This window comes from Manis javanica, chromosome 3 (genome assembly GCF_040802235.1).
Source record: "Manis javanica isolate MJ-LG chromosome 3, MJ_LKY, whole genome shotgun sequence".
NCBI lineage: Eukaryota > Metazoa > Chordata > Mammalia > Pholidota > Manidae > Manis > Manis javanica.
The window spans coordinates 153,346,000-153,364,492 of NC_133158.1; the positions used below are offsets into that span (position 1 = coordinate 153,346,000).

The 18,493-nt window shown below is 42.1% G+C and overlaps 1 long non-coding RNA gene across 8 annotated transcripts in view; it reads right to left on the reverse strand.

Annotated features, from left to right (window-relative positions):
* The window catches only part of LOC108387343 (uncharacterized), a 280,040-nt gene extending 263,476 nt beyond the window's left edge, over positions 1 to 16,564 (reverse strand). For 7 of the 8 annotated variants that reach the window (XR_012129447.1, XR_012129449.1, XR_012129451.1 and 4 more), the window contains exon 1: positions 14,980 to 15,080. This is a non-coding gene — a long non-coding RNA (uncharacterized lncRNA). Of the gene's footprint in view, positions 1 to 14,979; positions 15,081 to 16,282 lie in introns of those variants that run through there. The other variant, XR_012129445.1, reaches the window with a different exon arrangement.
* Between the last annotated feature and the right edge of the window lie 1,929 nt (positions 16,565 to 18,493).

The window sequence follows — 18,493 nt, forward strand, 5'->3', positions numbered from 1 at the left end:
TTGCTGAAACTTGTCCCCAGTTGTGTCTAAAGTCCTTGTTTTTTCCATGAAAAACCAATAGCCTAAATGTCCATGTTGCACAGACAGATGTTTTGCTCAGCGTATAATGCTTTAAAAAGGTTGTATTTATTACAAACATTCAATATTCAAGAGTCATCACAGAAAAATCTGGATTTCTAGCTGTCAGGGAAGACAAAATATTGCACAATCTAGCAAATCTGCTTGCTGGAATATCTGGCAACCTTGGATGTCCAGGGCCTTTGGCATTGTGCACTGGGGCAGGTTGGTGGCTCTCCGTCTTTGAAGGGGCCAGGCATGCCACATCATATCCTACTGACTTATATCAGCCAGCTCGCTGACTTCCCTTGCCTGGCCCTTGTAAACATTGCAGTTTGTCCCTCTCCTCTTCTGCCCAGCATGTGTTTTCATCCCAAAGGGAAGCTGATACATTCTCCTCTAGCATCCCTGGGCAGGAAGTCCAGGGAGCACTGTGAAACACACACTGTCAAAGTCCCGCTGATTGCCTGTGAGGTTCATTTGAATTGTGTGCCAGTGGCAATGGTGAGGATTTGAATGCTACTTTAATCGAGGTATACGAAACCATCATGTTCTTCCCTCTGCTTCCTGACCAGAAAGGCACGTGCATCTTTGTTTAGACATTAGTAATGTAAGTATCCATTTCACTCCAGGTCTCATGAGAGGAGGTACAGAACTTAACTGATAAGACACATGACTCTTGAGTTTGAAGCAAAATCCTTGCTTGCTTGAAAAAAAACACCCTGTTCCTTACCAACCACAAATAAATGAAGTCACCTTAAAGGATATCTAATATCCCAAGTTTAAGTCTTATAGTACCAAGAATCATTTGATCTACATAGGTCAATGGGCTTACAGGTAAAATTAAATAACTAAAAATTACATACACATATACACACACATTGTCAAGAGAAATAACTCACTAGTAAGTGGTTTTGCCCTGTGTCCTGGAAAAAGTCTTCCTTGACTAATCCAATCTCTCATACTATTTCCTCTAAGCAGTCAAGTATTCAGTCTATATTATGTTATTTTATACTTGCTGAATTATTAGTTCTTAGAATTGGATTGTAAAATTTAAATGCTGAAGGAAAGTTACAAGATTATTCAATCCAAGCCTTTCATTTTATAGATGAAGAAACTGAAACCCAGAAAATTTAAATTATTTGCTAAAGTTCACAGAGATAGCTGATAAAGGGCACGCACAACCTGGTGCCATGGTCTATACACCCCAACATACACCCATTTATTACACACCCTCTCAAGCACACTCTGAAAATGGTGTGGCCTGGTTATGATGTCTACAGTTCATTTTTAAATACTTCAGCTCAGATGGTGTGATATAAATGTGTGTGTTTGTCAGTCTCAATGCACACTGTAGGGACAATTGCTTGCCCTAATCAAGAATTCACAGCTAGCATTTAATCAAAATGCCACATACCAGAGAGGAATATCACAAGGCTTCAGCTACCTTCAATCAACACCAAAGGCTTTCCTAATTATAATAATTGCTATTCATAGCCTTTCCTTGGTGAAATTAGTGACACATTTATTAGCATAATGGATACTATAAATGAACTACCATTGGTAAAATTGGTGCTGTTCAAGATAAAATGTTTTTAGAGATGCTCCTTACCTTTTCACAATCAAGGTGAACCCTTCACCTTTTTCCATAAGGATGACACTCAGGGCTAGAATCAGAAATAGCCCTGTGTCCAGCCCTGCTTTCAGAGAATTCTAGTTGGCTGATCCCACTATATGGGTAACTGAATCCTGCCTCTAGCTGAATTACCTGTGTCTAACAAGATGTGGTTAGAGCAACTAAAGAGAAGAGCTGGGACTTGCTACAATTACAGAAGACATTGTGTGAACTGTTCCCGAGCCTACTTACTAATGCATATTTATTACATGGGTGTCCATATGTGTGCAGAATTTCGCTGAAGACAGCTTTGAATATAAACTACCTATAGTGAGATTGTTAGGAAGTATCCATTGTCACTTACCTCTAAGACCGGTGGCTACTGACACTTTCCAGAAAGAGTCTAACAGCTGTGAATGACTATTAAAAGTCAAATTGTATCCTTGAAAAATTCATATGTTGAAGTCCTAACCCCCCGGGACTTCCGAATGTGACCTTATTTGGAGACAGGATCTTCACAGAGGTAATCAACTTAAAAATAAAATCATTAGGATGGGTTCTAATCCAATATGACTGGTATCCTTATAAAAAAGGGACATTTGGAAACAGATACAGACATAGGAAGAATCCATGTTAAATGAAGGCAGAGATCGGGGTGATGTGTCTCTAAACCAGGGAACACAAAGATTGCCAGCAAACCACTAGAAGCCTGGGCAAGGAACACCGTCTCTTATAGCTCTCAGAAGGAACCAGCCCTGTTGGTACCCTGACTTAGACTTCTAGCCTCTAGAACCAACTGCAACACTGTTGTTTAAGTCACCCTGTGTGTTACTTTTTACAGCAGCTTTAACAAACTAATATAGTAGCAGAATAGGCTTAGGTCTATTTGTAACAAGTCTTCAATAATTGTTTGGACTGTTAAGTCCAGTTTTACAAGGGTTACAAATAGTTACTAATTCCAAAAATATCTAATTGCATTGAAAGCTACTCTTGCTTAAAAAAGCTACCCAACAGAGGATTCAAGATGGCTGTGTGAGAGGTGAAATAGAGCACTCCTGCCAAAATCACAAATAGTATGAAAATATAGTTAATTAATACAACTAACCCTAAAACATCAACAAGAAAGAAGGCTGAACCAGACTGCATAAAGACCTTAACGAACAGAGCAGATCTCACGAAACAGGGTAAGGTATGAAAGCCTTAATCTGGCAGGACCCAAGCCCTTCCCCTACCCCAGCTCGCAGGCGGGAGGAAGAGAAACTGAGCAGGGAGTGGGTGGAAGCCTGGGACTGCTGAAAACCTAGCCCTGGAGATCTGCTTTGGGAGCAGAAACCTATATTGTGTGGTGCTCTGGACGTTGGGGAGCTCAAACAGGTGGAGTGCTTAAGAGACTGAGATTCCGGCTGCTTGTGGAGGAGAGGATCCACACCCGGCCACTCTGTGTCAGAGGAAAGAAAGGCAGGTGGTCTGAGAGGCTTCCTAGTAGCAAGGGGGCTGTTGAAGGGGTGGGGTTTGCATGGAGCTTGCTGCAGTGGGAGGGGAGAGCTGGACAAGGTTGTCTGGGTGCGCTCTGCCCAGCTGGTTGGGAACTTTGAGGATCTGAAGGCGCCCCATTCCCTGGCTGCCTACTCAGGTCCGAGGTCCCCCTCCCCCACTGTGACAGGCAGCCTGCTGCACCTTCCTCCTAGCCAGCCAGCACTGGATCGCAAACTGGCAGTTACTGTGCTAGCATCAGGCCAACCAGAGGGAGGCTCCGCCTATAAAAGCTAGAGACACAAAGCACAGAGGCTGACACCTGTGTGGTCAGCCCACTCGCTCTGACACTGGAGACAGACACTGCAGACGGTAATCAGGAAACAGATCTTTCCTCCCCCCAGGTACCAGCTCTGCTCCCCTATGACACCCAACCTCACTCTAGGGGCTGAGCAGCTCCAGAGACTGGAGCTTCTAGGCACTAGTGAGCACCACACAGGAATATGAAACATCAAAAGAACATGGTTCAGACCAAAATCTCACAACCCCAGAAAAAGGACCAAATGAAACTGAACTCACCAATCTTCCTGAAAGAGAGCTCAAAATAAAAATTATAAACATGCTTATGTAGGTCCAGAAAAATATTCAAGAACTCAGGAACCAATTTAAGTCAGAGATTCAATCATTAAGAAATTTCATATCTGAAATGAAACATACAATAGAGGGATTTAAAAGCAGATTAGATGTAGTAGAAGAGACAGCAAATAGAATAGAAATTAGAGAAGAGGAATACAAAGAAGCTGAGGCACAGAGAGAAAAAAGAAACTCTAAGAATGAAAGAATATTGAGAGAACTGTGTGACCAATCCAAACAGAACAATATTCACATTATAGGGGTATCAGAAGAAGAAGAGAGAGAAAAATGGACAGAAAGTGTCATTGAGGAGGTAATGCTGAAAACTTCCCCAATCTGGGGTAGGAGATAATCTCTCAAGCATGGAGGTGCACAAATCTCCCAACATAAGGGACCCAAGGAAGAGAACATCAAGACATATAATAATTAAAATGGCAAAGATCAAGGATAAAGGCAGACTTTTAAAAGCAGCTTGAGAGAGAAAAAAGATCACATACAAAGGAAAACCCATCAGGCCATCATCAGACTTCTCAACAGAAACCTTACAGGCTAGAAGGGAGTGGCATGATATATTTAATGCAATGAAGCAGAAAGGACTTGAACCAAGAATACTCTACCTGGCAAGGTTTTAATTTAAATTTGAAGGAGGGATTAAAAAATTTCCAGATAAGCAAAAGCTGAGAGAATTTCCTCCCACAAACCAGCTCTACAGTGCATTTTGGAGGGACTCCTATAGATGGAGGTTCCTAAGGCTAAATAGATGTCACCCAAGGGATAGACAAAGAGTACAGAATATGATTCATAACATGAAAAGAATGGAGGAGGAAGAAAAAGGAGGAGAAAAAAAAAAGAACTTTTAGGCTATGTTTGTAATAGCATACGAAGTGAGTTAAATTAGACTGTTAGATAGTAAGGGAATTACCCCTAAACCTTTGTTAACCACAAATCTAAAGCCTGCAATGGCAATAAGTACATACCGATCAATAATCACCCTAAATGTAAATGGTCTGAATGCACCAATCAAAAGACATAGAGTTACTGAATGGATTAAAAAAAAAGACCCATCTATATGCTGCCTACAAGAGACTCACTTCAAACCCAAAGACATACACAGACTGAAAGTAAAGGAATGGAAAAAGTAATTCCATGCAACTAATAGTGAGAGAAAAGCAGGAATTGCAGTACTTGTGTCAGACAAAATAGACTTCAAAACAAAGAAAGTAACAAGAGACAAAGAAGGGCATTACATAATGATAAAAGGGTCAGACCAACAAGAGGATATAACTATTATAAATATCTGTGCACCTAACACAGGATCACCTACATATGTGAAACAAATACTAACAGAATTAAAAGGGGAAATAGAATGCAATGCATTCATTTTAGGAGACTTCAACACACCACTTACTCAGAAGACAGATCAACCAAACAGAAAATAAGTTAAGGACACAGACGCACTGAACAGCATATTAGAACAGATGGACCTACTGGACATCTACAGAACACTCCATCCAAAAGCAACAGGATACACATTCTTCTCAAGTGCACATGGAACATTTTCAAGAATAGATCATACACTAGGCCACAAACAGAACCTCAGTAAATTCAAAAATATTGAAATTCTTCCAACTCAGATCATAAAGGTATAAAACTAGAAATAAATTACACAAAGAAAATGAAAAAGCCCACAAACACATGGAAGCTTAATAACATGCTCCTAAATAATCAATGGATCAATGACCAAATAAAAGTAGAGATCAAGCAATATATGGAGACAAATGACAACAATAATTCAACAACACAAAATCTGTGGGACACAGCAAAGGCCGTGCTAAGAGGGAAATACATTGCAATACAGGCCTACCTCAGGAAAGAAGAACAATCCCAAATGAACAGTCTGAACTCACAATTAATGAAACTAGAACAGGAAGAACAAATGAGGCCCAAAGTCAGTAGGAGGGACATAATAAAGATTAAAGCAGAAATAAATAAAATTGAGAAGAATCAAATAGAAAGAATCAATGAAAGCAGGAGCTGATTCTTTGAGAAAATGAACAAAATATGTAAACCCCTAGCCAGACTTATCAAGAAAAAAAAGAGAGTCTACACACATAAACAGAATCAGAAATGAGAAAGGAAGAATCAATATAGACACCATAGAAATACAAAGAATTATAAGAGAATACTATGAAAAACTATACGCTAACAAACTGGATAATCGAGAAGAAATGGGCAACTTTCTAGAAAAATATACAACCTTCCAAGGCTGACCCAGGAAGAAACAGAAAATCTGAATAGGCCAATAACCAGCAACAAAGTTGAACTGGTAATCAAAAAACTACCTAAGAACAAAACCTCTGGAGCGGATGTTTCACTGCTGAATTTTATCAAACATTTAGTGAAGACATAATACCCATCCTCCTTAAGGTTTTCCAAAAAGTACAAGAGGAGAGAATACTCCCAAACTCATTCTATGAGGCCAACATCACTCTAATACCAAAACCAGGCAAAGACACCACAAAAAAAGAAAATTACAAACCAATATCCCTGATGACCATAGATGCAAAAATACTCAACAAAATATTAGCAAACTGAATTAAAAAATACATCGAAAAGATCATCCATCATGATCAAGTGGGATTCATCCCAAGGATGCAAGAATGGTACAACATATGAAAATCCATCAACATCATCCACTACATCAACAAAAAGGACAAAAACCACATGATCATCTCCATAAATGCTGAAAAGGCATTTGACAAAATTCAACAGCCATTCATGATAAAAACTCTCAAAAAAATGGGTATAAAGGGCAAGTACCTCAACATAATAAAGGCCATATATCACAAACCCACAGCCAACATCATACTTAACAGGTAGAAGTTGAAAGCTTTTCCTTTAAGATCGGGAACAAGACAAGAATGCCAATGCTCCCCACTTTTATTCAACATAGTTCTGGAGGTTCTAGTCATGGCAATCAGAGAACACAAAGAAATAAAAGGCAGCTAGATTGGCAAGGAAGAAGTCAAACTGCCCCTGTTTGCAGATGACATGATATTGTACATAAAAAATCCTAAAGAATCCACCCCAAAACTACTAGAACTAATATCTGAATTCAGCAAAGTTGCAGGATACAAAATTAATATACAGAAATCTGTTGCATTCCTATATACTAACAACAAACTAGCAGAAAGAGAAATCAGGAAAACAATTCCATTCACAATTGTATCCAAAAGAATAAAATATCTAGGAATAAACCTTACCAAGGAAGTGAAAGACCTATACCCTAAAAACTACAAGACATTCTTAAGAGAAATTAGAGAGGACACTAAAAATGGAAACTCATCCAATGCTTTTGGCTAGAAAGAATTAATATTGTCAAAATGGCCATCCTGCCTAAAGTAATCTACAGATTCAATGTAATCCCTATCAAAATACTGACAGCGTTCTTTAACAAACTTGAACAAACAGTTCTAAAATTCATATGGAAACTCCAAAGGCCCTGAATAGCCAAAATAATCCTGAGAAGGAAGAATAAAGCAGGGGGAATCTCGCTTTCCAGCTTCAAGCTCTACTACAAAGCCACAGTAATCAAGACAATTTGGTACTGGCATAAGAACAGACCCATAGACCAGTGGAACAGAATACAGAGCCCAGATATAAACCCAAGCATATATGGTCAATTAATATACGATAAAGGAGCCATGGATATACAATGGGGAAATGGCAGCCTCTTCAACAGCTGGTGTTGGCAAAACTGGACAGCTACATGTAAGAGAATGAAACTGGATTACTGTCTAACCCCATATACAAAAGTAAACTCAAAATGGATCAAAGAGCTGAATGTAAGTCATGAAACCATAAAACACTTAGAAAAAAATATAAGCAAAAATCTCTTGGAGATAAACAGGAGCAACTTCTTCACAAACATATCTCCCTGGGCAAGGGAAACAAAAGCAAAAATGAACAAGTGGGACTATATCAGACTAAAAAGCTTCTGTACAGTAAAGGACACCATCAGTAGAACAAAAAGATATCCTACAGTATGGGAAAATATATTCATAAATGACATATCCGATAAGGGGTTGACATCCGAATTATATAAAGAGCTCACGCACCTCAACAAACAAAAAGCAAATGATCCAATTAAAAAATGGGCAGAGGATCTGAACAGACAGTTCTCCAAAGAAGAAATTCAGATGGCCAACAGGCACATGAAAAGATGCTCCACATCCCTAATCATGAGAGAAATGCAAATTAAAACCACAATGAGGTATCACCTCACACCGGTTAATATGGCCACCATCCAAAAGACAAACAACAACAAATGTTGACAAGGATGTGGAGAAAGAGGAACCCTCCTACACTGCTTGTGGGAATGTAAACTAACTATTTCAACCACTGCGGAAAGCAGTATGGAGGTTCCTCAAAAAACTAAAAATAGAAATAGCATTTGACCCAGCAATTCCACTTCTAGGAATTTACCCTAAGAATGCAGCAGCCCAGTTTGAAAAAGACAGAAGCACCCCTATGTTTATCGCAGCACTATTTACAATAGCCAAGAAATGGAAACAACCTAAGTGTCCATCAGTACATGAATGGATAAAGAAGATGTGGCACATATACACAATGGAATGTTATTCAGCCATAAGAAGAAAACAAATCCTACCATTTGCAACAACATGGATGGAGTTAGAGGATATTATCCTCACTGAAATAAGCCAGGCAGAGAAAGACAAGTATCAAATGATTTCACTCATCTGTGGAGTGTAAGAACAAAGCAAAAACTGAAGGAACAAAACAGCAGCAGACTCACAGAACCCAAGAATGGACTAACAGTTACCAAAGGGAAAGGGACTGGGGAGGATGGGTGAGAAGGGAGGGATAAGGGGGGAAAAGGGGCATTATGATTAGCACACATAATGTACAGGGAGGGGACACAGGAAAGGCAGTATATACAGAGAAGACAAGTAACGATTCTATAGCATCTTACTATGCTGATGGACAGTGACTGTAATGGGGCATTTGGTGGGGACTTGGTGATGGGGGGAGTCTAGTAATCATAATGTTGTTCAAGTAATTGTACATTAACGATATCAAAATAAAATAAAATAAAATAATAAAATAAGGTACCCAAGAAACTTGACAGTGGAAGAACCACAGTGACACAACCTAAAACCAGTCAACTGGCTCTATCCAAAAATCTACCAGGTGCTCACCTGCAGTCCACAAAGCTGTGCTTGTCTTATTGTGGCAGGGGAGAATGCACAGCAAAAGGAGCCACAGAGGTCACAGTAAGAGGGTACTAGAGAGGACTTATAAAACCTGGGCTTGGTAATGCTTTGGGCTTTGCTCTTAATTGTATACTGTCAGGAACTGGGCAGATTCTACCACTGGGTATTTTAATAAGTCTCATCCAAAAAGCAGAGGGAATAAAGTGAAGCTAAAGCTGTTATTGGTAAAGAATCAAGAGCCACTCATATTAGCCCTTGAAGGGAGGAGATTTCTGATTTTGACATTGTTCTTTTTTTTTGTATGGACTAATAATCTTTAATGATTAATAGAAGACGTAATATATTTCCACTCCAGAACTTGTAGTTAAATAATACCATGGTTTCCTTTGGTACCACTTTTTCTAGTTCATTTTAGTGCAGCAACCTGGGAGTAGTCAAATTTTTCTCCTCAAGTTACCGCTCATTGAAAAGATGGGTATAAAACATCCGACAGACCTCTTCTGATACCCGGAGCTCTACCAGGCCTGGAAGCCTTTCCTCCTTTGGAGTGGATACAGTGCTTGTCACGCTCCCCGCCCGCCTCTAACGGAGGGCTCCTCCTAGCTGGCGCCAGGCCTCGAGGGGAGCGACCCCTCTTCCGGACCCTCGCGGGACCGCCGCTCCCCTCCGGCGGCCTAGCGCCCGCAGGGTTCGCGTGCTCCCATTGCACTCGTGGCTCCTCCGCAGGCGCCAGTCGCGAAGCGCTCGCGCGGCCGCAGGGACCAGCTCTCGCCTCCCTCTCTCTGCCCTGGCCCCGCCGCGGGGAAGGCGTCTCTCCAGCGCCCGCCCGTCACGCCCGGCGCCCGGACGGTGAGCCCGCACTCTCCGGAGGTCTCCGAACTACCGCTTCCCAGCCCACACGGCTCCCACCCGCGCCCGCGCTGTTCTTTTTATACACGCTCAGGTGTGATCATGGAGTCGTCATGTTTTTCTCTTACTCCATTGTAGTCGCAGGGTGGTCCTGCATAATGTTGGCATTCTGTGACATTGTTGATGCAAGGTTTTAACCATGAGCGCCAGGCCTACTCCCCTCAGACCTGCTTTTCCCTTTCCCACCACTGATCTATCTCAACATCATTAAAAGCAGGGTAGCTGGATAATGTGATGCAAGAAGAGCTATACCACATCACCTAAGAAGTACTCGTGGCAAAAAGGAAAACCACCAAATCTGAATCGAATTAAGCCTCTAGACCATCACTGCCCAATAGAAATATAATACAAGCTACATACATGATTTTAAATTTTCTGGCAGCCATATTATAAGAAGCAACAATAAAGAGGTGAAATGAATTTTTGCATATATTTTATTTAGCTAATATAACCAAAATATTGTCATTTTAATATGTAATCAATATTAAAATATTAATAAAATATTTCACATTCTTTTTTCTCCGTAAGTTTTTAAAATCTGGTATGTGTTTTACACATACAGTACACTTCAGTTCACTAATTAACATTTTAAATGCCCAGTCTCCACATCTGGCTAGTGGTTGCTGATTGGATAGTACAGCTCTAGAAGTAACTCCCAGCCTTGTGCAAATACAAAAGAAGGATGCATCTCTCCATCAAAGAAGAAAATAGCCTAATCTGGAATTTGTGAAATTCTACATGCAGGATTCAGTTTCTTCAACAAAGAAATGGTAAGGGAAAAAAAGGAGAAACTTCTATAGAGCAAAGAATTCTTGAGGAACATATTAATCAAACACAATCTGTGGGTCCTGTTTGAATTTGGATTTGAAAATTTTAATTGTATGAAGATTTTCTTATAGTCATTTGGGAAAACTGAATATGAGAGATTGCCTTTTAGATGATATTAAAAATTACTGTTAATTTTTTTGGATGGGATACCGCTATTGTGGTTATATTAGAGAAAGAAAGAAGTCCTTAGCTGTTAAAGATATATGCTGAAGTATTTATGTGTAAAACAGTATATCTGCAAGTTGCTTTAAAATACTGCAGAAAAAAAGTAAGAGGGAGATAAATGAAACAAAAATGGCAGAATGTTGATATGATGGGTGATGGGTACCTGGGAGTTTATTATCCTGTTTTTTCTAATATTGTGTATGTTTTTATATTTCCAGAATAAAGTGTTAAAAATTAGTGTGATAAAAGGAAAAATAACCTATATTTAGGTTTATTATCTTAGTGAAGCAACTGTTAGCAGGATGCAGGCAGATAGAACTCAAGGTCCAGTAAGGCATAAGCAGAAGGAAACTAGGTTCAAGGCTTCTCAGTAAATAAGAAACCTCATCCTGGGCAGCTGAGAAACTTCAGCCTGAGGAAAAAAAGGAAGCTTTTCTTTTCTTTTAGTCCTCGCTCAGCCACTGCAACAAACTCCAACCAATTACGTGAATTCCTCTGTTTTTGTGCTTATAAACCCTAGACACTGACAGCCTTAACAGCATCTGTCCTTGGAGCCCCTCCCATTTGCAGGAGTCTTTTTCTTTCCTTTTTACTCCTCCTTAAACACTTTGCTGGTTGCTGCAACTCTAGTCTGCTGGTTTCACTCTTTGTTGCCTCTGAGACACAATCCTGTGAAAATCAGCATCTCAGCCAGTAACATTAGTTGTGAAGTTTCAATGGTGCATACACAGGTCAAAATGTATCAAATGTACTCTTAAATATGTGGCTTCTTGTGGGGGCCCGGCCTACAGCCGAGGCTGAGCCCCACTCTAGCTGGACAATGCCCTAAAGATGGCGCCTGCTTCCTGCTCACCACCCTTTCCCCTCTTCCCTGTTGGGGATTGGCCCAGCAGACTTCCGTACCCGTGCACAGCTCGTGCTGCCCGCTTAGAGTGGCGCGTGACACCTATCCGCTTAAAGGTCACGCATGATACTGTCCCGGATTGGTTAGGTGACTGAATATAAGGGAGCCCGCCGGGAGGGAGAGGAGCTTCCCGACAACTGCTGTAACCGCCACAAGAGATTAGACAATAAAGCCTAGAGAAGAATCAAGACCTTGGGCGTGTTGCTTCGGTCCTTGAAGGGTCGCGACAAGTGGTGCCGAACCCCGGGAATCACTAAACCTCGTCGCGACCTGATCCGCTGACCCTGGTGCCTGCTGATGAACATCGCTGGACGCCGTTCGGTCGGCTGGCCAGACTGGGAGAGGGAACCGAGGAGGGTGAGTGGATCAGCGAGCAAACTGAAAGTATACGTGGCAGGGCAAACAGCAGACAGTTGCGGTGGGTGTTTATGTGTAGTGTGTGTGTCCTGTTAGTGTTTGTGACATTGTTTATTATAATATATGGAATGAGGAGGCGCCAGTGAAGGTTCGCAGAGCAGCGACGAAATCAAAAGGTTTGCAGAGTGGCGACGAAATCAAAAGGTTTGCAGAGTGGCGACGAAATCAAAAGTTTCGCGGAATTAGCGATGTAGTCCATCTAAATCATAACTAGGATACTTGCCCCTTTAGAGAGAGGATGGGGACGGAGGACCAGGATTGGGTTTACACCTATTTTTGTAATTAGGAAAAAGTCTGGCAAGTGGAGATTATCAAAGACTGTTTCTTCTCCATCCCGCTTCACCCCAGAGACTGTCAAAAGTTTATTGCCACAGGGCATGGCTAATAGCCCCACCATGTGTATATAAAGAAGGCCTTACAAACTGTCAGGAAACAGTTTCCCCTGATAATCATCTATCATTATATGGATGACATCCTTTTGTGTCATGAGAGCAGCAGGGAGCTAGAGACAACCCTCAGGGTCAGGGTATGGTGGAACGCACCCACCTCACCCTCAAGAATGCCTTATATAAACAAAAAGGGGGAATAGGAGAAGATTTTAGAACACTGGACAAAAATGGCCGCAGTGCAGCAGAGCGGCACGGCCAACAATCCAATCCAAAACACATGCCTAAAGTTTTGTGGAAGGATGTGTTGGAAGGAACATGGAAAGGCCCGGACCCAGTGATAATCTGGACCCGAGGCTCGGTTTGTGTTTTTCCACAGGACCAGCAGAACCCCGTTTGGGTGCCTGAACGTCTGATACGCAGAGTGGAAAACCCCGGAGCGGAGGTACAAGATGATAGCACTGCTTCTGCTCCTGCCGTGGATCCTACAGCAGGCGACGGTGAGCCAAGCTGCAGCTGCAGCCACCGCCGCACTGACTATCACCATTCCTACGGCAGAGACGCTGAATGGTCTGTCCCAGGCCACTGCCTCGGCAATGACAGCGCAGAACGTCATCAATGGCCATTTTAAGAATGGGATGGCCTTGGTCAACCAACGCATGAACCTTCTTCAAGAACAATTGGACCTCGTGGGGGAGGTTTTGTCTGTGGGCTGCGTCCATTCTTATACAGGGGTGTATTACTGGTATTCTTTTTCATAATTATTCTAAAGCTGCCAACTTGTCCAGACAGTTAGGCAAGATGTTAACCACAAATTGGTCCAGTGAGCTTGACGAGCTCACCACTCAGCTACGGTTAGAAATTTTGAATGTTAGCTCCAAGAAGGTAGAGATGCTCTCTGTAGCTCAAATAGCTGAAGCTGTGTTAAACGCCACCAAAGCCTGGTCAGGTGTAGGTGTCATAGGAATATTGCTAATTGTGGGCCTCTCCTGCTTGGGAGGAAAGTCTGTTACAAAAACAGCAACAGGGAGAACGGAAGGTCCTGTTGCAGGCCATGGCAGCATTAGAGGAAGGCATCTCCGCTAGAGTATGGCTTAATATGCTGGATCAGTAGTCAAAGACGGGTAAGATCGGGAGCTGCACATATCAATCTAAGACAGGGCGCAGACCTAAGCTGTCTGTTGCCTGAGGACGGGTAAGAATGCCACAGACTCCGGACGACCTAAGACAGGCATGATCCTGACAGCCCTTTGGTTATAAAACAATAAAGGGGGAGATGTGGGGGCCCGGCCTACGGCCGAGGCTGAGCCCCACTCTAGCTGGACAATGCCCTAAAGATGGCGCCTGCTTCCTGCTCACCACCCTTTCCCCTCTTCCCTGTTGGGGATTGGCCCAGCAGACTTCCGTACCTGTGCACAGCTCGTGCTGCCCGCTTAGAGTGGCGCGTGACACCTATCCGCTTAAAGGTCACACATGATACTGTCCCGGATTGGTTGGGTGACTGAATATAAGGGAGCCCGCCGGGAGGGAGAGGAGCTTCCCGACAACTGCTGTAACTGCCGCAAGAGATTAGACAATAAAGCCTAGAGAAGAATCAAGACCTTGGGCGTGTTGCTTCGGTCCTTGAAGGGTCGCGACAGCTTCTTACTTAATTAAACCTCAATATAGTTGTTTAACAAAACAATCTATTATAGAACTGCATGTACTTGGGAGCCCAGTATATAAGTTCTCACATATATTATCTCAAATGATGAGGGAAATAATTTGTTAGAACTTTCTGTTGCAAGTGACAGAATTTCAATTCTTTCTGTCTTTAGAAACAAAAATGAGGATACGATCATGGTCAGGCCTGGTATTTAATTTTATCCTACTTACAAGCGGGTAATTCAACATGTTACTACTCATGGGTGCTGGCAGAAGCACATGCTCCTGGATCAGAGACAAAGGACTTTACTACTCATGGCTCACTAAGCAGTATGAGAATCAGCATATTTACTTTAGTTCCCTTGACCCTGAGTGTGGGGTGACAAACTGGCTCAGATGAATGCTCTGCACACAGTAGGTTCACATCACAGCTGAGGAACACTGAGCATGGAAATCCATCACTTTTCTAGCAAGCAGTAAGCTGCTTTTTATCCTGGAGGCAGACATTATCTCATCCTTCAAGGTTGTTCACTGAAAACAGAACTAAGAGAAATGGTCCAGTAAAGAGTGGTCAGGGCCTTGTGTTCTTGGTACAACCAGCAAAGAATTGCAAGGGATTGCAAGGGAGCCATGGAGGGCTGTCTATCTCAACAATTATTAGATAATGTAACTGATAAATTCCTCTATGGGAGTAACTTACAGCTTCAGGCATACCTGGGTCAGGGAGCTCACGTGATGCATTTATGCTTCTCTCCATCTCTCAGCTCTCTTCTCTGCTGTGTGGGCACTAGTCTCAGACACACTCTTTAATGTAGTACAGTTACCTCCCATTGGCTGGGCATGGCTCATCCCCCTTTCCTTGACCATGGACTGTGACCAGGGCGGAGACTGCTTTAGTTGGCCAGGATCAGAGCAACTGTACACAGCTGAGCAGCTTATGTAGCATGCAAAGCACCATGTAAGGAGGAACCATTCATACCACACACCACAGATCTGCATATGAATCACAACAATTTCCAACAGATAGAAGTAAAATACCCTGAGGAAGGTGCTGTATGGAAAACCTTGACCAGGGTCATGTGTCCATCCTGAGCTAGGAGTTGGGGTCAGTCCTACCCAAACCACAAAATGGTCCCCTGAAGTGACACTGAGGAGCATATATCAGGGGTGGGAATGGAAGTTGTGCAGACAAAACCAACAGATGATGCCTACAGATGCCCACTACAGGCCAATACTATTAGCCCTATTTTCTAGATAAGAACACTGAGATTCTGCAGTTAAGGAATGTGCCTAAATCATATAAAACTGCAAGAAGGGACAGAATCAAATGCAGAAGTGTCTAATTCTAGAACACATTCAGTGTCCATTTAACCATCCCGATTCACTGTCCTTAAGCTTATTTATTTGGTGTTTAAATCCCTTCAGTGAATGTTCCCATTTTACTAACCCAATCTCAACCTCACCATTCCAAACTGAACCTGCCCTAGGAAGGAATCTTTACTGTGCTTACTCATGCCTGTTGGGAACCAATAATCCTTCATCTTCTCATTTGAAAAAACAATTCTCTCCAAAACTCAAAGCCTTATGCTTCCTTAAAGTTAAGATCAATACTTCCATCACAAACTCCAAGTTCTTTCACAAAATCAAAGATTTTATTTTTGAAGTAACTCCAACTCACTACTCAGTTCCCCCAATGAGGCTTACATGCTGAGAAGCTGGAGGTCATGGTTTTCCTTACAACATATTAATAGACAACTTTTGGAGCTTCTGGCCAGCCCGAAACTCCCCTTCTCAGAATTCTTTCCAACCTCTACAAGAGTGGACAACTAGCAGCCATGTTTGCATTGCTAGAAGCTGAGATCTGGCAGTACCTCCTGTTCAGGGTAGGGAGCTGCAATAGAGAGGACCATAGACTCAAATTTTGACCCTAGGCTCCAGGAAACAGTGAGAGCCATTTTGTAGAAAGAGGAAGAAAAATAAATAGACTCTTTATGAGGAATTAGAGAGTACAAGTTACCTCTTCCTGGAAGCTTTCCAGTTCCCGTTTCCAGTCAAGGCCTGCTGGCACTGCCTACCCTGATTTCCATGTAAGATCCTCTGGATTCATCTGAACTAAACTCCCTCTTCTGCAAGCAACAGAACCTAGGCAGATCTAACCCAAGGCAGGGTACAAAGTAAGCTCTTACACTTGGCGACTACGATGAGAAGGCTAAGGTTAAATGTTATTACTCATTACACAGTATCCAGCCATTTATTTGCCAGGGTTACTTATATTTGTTCTTTAGTGATGGCGCTGGTGGAGGGAGGCTGGTGAGAGGGGGCAGAGTCCCCCGTGACTTAGGCAAAGCCTTGGAAAAGGCAGGGCAGCAAGAATGTCATGGAGGGGCAAGTTGTGGGATGCTGAGGAGACAGAATTAGGCTGATCCCGTGAGAGGGAGAAATGAGGATGACTCCCCAAGTCTCAGCCAGGTCAGTAGGGGCAATAGTGGGGCCACCCACCAAGTCCAAGAAGACAGCAGGGCAAGTGAGTCTGAGGGGAAGTGAGGAGAGCTGGGGAGAAAGACACATGCAGAGGCTTTTCTACCTTTTCTGAATTGCTATAGCACAGAGAGTTGGAGAAACCAATTTTTTATTGAGTCAGGTTCTCCCTTTTATTACCATCGCTTTTCTCAGACTCAATGACAGCCTGTTATTGGATTTTTTAATCGGACAAAATTGATGTTAAAGGAGAAGAATGTATTATTTGAGGCCTCAAGGTTATATCAATTTTGTTGGTTCTCAGTGATCCACATCCTGCATCAGGCCCTTCATGGATGAGACTCTTGGGGAATCCTAGATCAGACCTGGGGATGCAGGGAGAAGGGGGAGAGTGTTCAGGACTCTCTCCTCCCCTTGCCTTTCTTCACTTCTCACCAAGGACTAAAGGTTGTCTCACTAACGGAGAGATCTAAGAAGAAACAGCCCTGGGAGAGCAGCCTGATATGCAACCCCACCTCAACAGCTAGCTCAGAACGAGGACGACAGGGGTCTGATTTGGGGTGGCACATAAAGAAGACAGGAGACACTCCAGGGTAAATAAAGGTTTTAAGAGCTCCATGCCTCCATGTCCCCTATTGCCCCCTTGGCCTCCAAACATGACATTATTGGCTAAATACATCTTTGCACTTGGTTAGCTGATTGATGGCCACAACTACTTGGCTCACAGCTCCACCCTCACCTTTGCACCAAGACTGAATTTCCATTTGTCCCAGGGACACTCCCTTAGAGTACCAGGCCCCCCAGCCTATTTCCTTCTCTCCAAGGTTTCCAAATTCTGCTCACACACTGCCTTTGAGTTACTCTTATTAAAATACCAATTTTAACAAGTCATCTCCCAGACCCAAAGGTCTGACTGAAGCTCCTGGTCCTTTCCATGTCTGTGCAAGGACCACCCCTTCTTGGCTGGCTGGCCAATCTTCTATGTATTGCTCATTTTGGCACCAAGCCTACAGCTAAATAAAGTCTACACTAAAATAATCCAGGAAAGGCAAGCATAACATTTTTTTTATTATTATTACTACACATGAAACACATGAATACAGTCTCACTGCAAAACAAAAGAAAAAAAGAAACTACAGAAATATAGAGAAAACAAATAGCTCCCTGACATCCATTCATATTCCTCTCCCCAGAAACCATCACTGTCATCAGTTCGCTTTCTCCTTCCAGACCTTTCTGTGCTCTTTTAAGGATGCAAAGAAACAGTTACGTTTTGCTTGCTTTTTTTTTTACATAAAGGAGATTGCTTGGGGGTTTCTTGGTTGCAGCTTGCTTTTTTCATATAGAAATTTGTCTTAGAGACCTTTTCCAAGTTGCAGAGGATTTTGTAGGATGACTTTACATAGTTCATTTTCCTGTTGATGGACATTGAAGTTGTTCCCAAACTAAATAATGATTTCATTTTAGTACATCTTCCATCACCTGAAATTATCATTTTTAAATTTTTATTAAATAAGCATTTAAATAACAATGAGAAATAAAGGATGAATTCTGGACTCTTTGGTATTCTAATTTGTTTTTATAGCTGTATATAATAATCAAAATTTTACTCCTAGATTTCAGTAGCATTATAATACTTAAGTAGCATTATAACAAAATAATTTAAGAGAAACAAAATAGAAGGTCCATACTTTGCATTTCTCTTTACATATAAGATTTTGGGCCTTGGGCAGTATATTAGTTACATGTA